This window comes from Penaeus monodon, chromosome 25, assembly GCF_015228065.2.
Source record: "Penaeus monodon isolate SGIC_2016 chromosome 25, NSTDA_Pmon_1, whole genome shotgun sequence".
Taxonomy (NCBI): domain Eukaryota; kingdom Metazoa; phylum Arthropoda; class Malacostraca; order Decapoda; family Penaeidae; genus Penaeus; species Penaeus monodon.
In genome coordinates this window covers 32,532,414-32,533,499 of record NC_051410.1, presented here as the reverse complement: position 1 = coordinate 32,533,499, position 1,086 = coordinate 32,532,414, and positions in this window count along the sequence as shown.

The window sequence follows — 1,086 nt, the reverse complement described above, 5'->3', positions numbered from 1 at the left end:
ACGCCCACCTGCGCTTCCCTCCTTCAGAAGTTGGCCCACGAAGCTTCCAGACATGAGGGACGATGGATCATTAACTCAAGGTGCGAAAGGCCAGCGTCTTCCTCGCTTCGGCCGCCGCCTTGTCACCTCAGGTAGTGTAAGGGGGAGGGGAAAGGAGGGGGGAGGGGGAGGGGGAGTGAGGGAGGGGAAAGGAGGGGGAGGGGAGTGAGGAAGGGGAAAAGAGGGGGGAGGGGAAGGGGAGTGAGGGAGGGGGGAAAAGGGGGAAGGGGGAGGCGAAAGGAGGGGAAGGGGAGTGAGGGAGGAGAAAAGACGGGGAGGGGGAAGGGGAAGTGGGGGGGAGAAAAGAGGGGGAGCAAGGAGGGAGAGGGAGGAGGAGCAAAAAAGGGGGAGAGAGGAAGGGGAAGTGGGGGAGGATGGGGGAGTGGGGAGAGGAAAGGGGAGTGGAGGAGAAGAAAAGAGGGGAAGGGAGAAAGGGAGTGAGGGAGGAGAAAAGAGGGAGATGGGGAAGGGCTGTGAGGGAGGAGAAAAGAGGGGAAATGGGGAGGAACCAGGAGGGTGAGGGGGGAGAAGAAAAGAGGAGGAAGGAGAAAAGAGGGGAGAGGAGATAAGAGGGGGGAGGGGGGAGATAGGAGGGGGAGGGGTCGAGGGAAAGGAGAGAAGAGGTGAGGAAAGGGGAGTGGGGGAGGGAGAGGGGAAAAGAGGAGAGAGGGGAGGAAGGGGAAGTGAGAGAGTGGAGGAAAAAGAGAGGGGGAGAATTAGGGGAGGAGGCGAGAGAAAGGGAAAGGAGGATGGGGTTGAAGGGGAGAGAGATGGGGGAAGGAGGGGGGGAGGGGAGGTTGGGGGAGCAGGGAGGAGGGGGGAGGGGAGGTTGGTGTAGTGGATGGGGGATTGGAGATGAAGGGGGAGGGGGGGGAGGGAAAAGAGGGATAAGATGGAATGTTAGGTAATAGGCAGATGGGGCGAGAGGGAAGGAAGGGTTGTGGGCGGATAGGGGGGGGGGAGGGGGAAGGGATAAGGTAGATTAGTGGGTAGATAAGGGGGTAACGAAAGGGGTTAACGGAGAAAGGTTGAGTAATTGGCGGATAA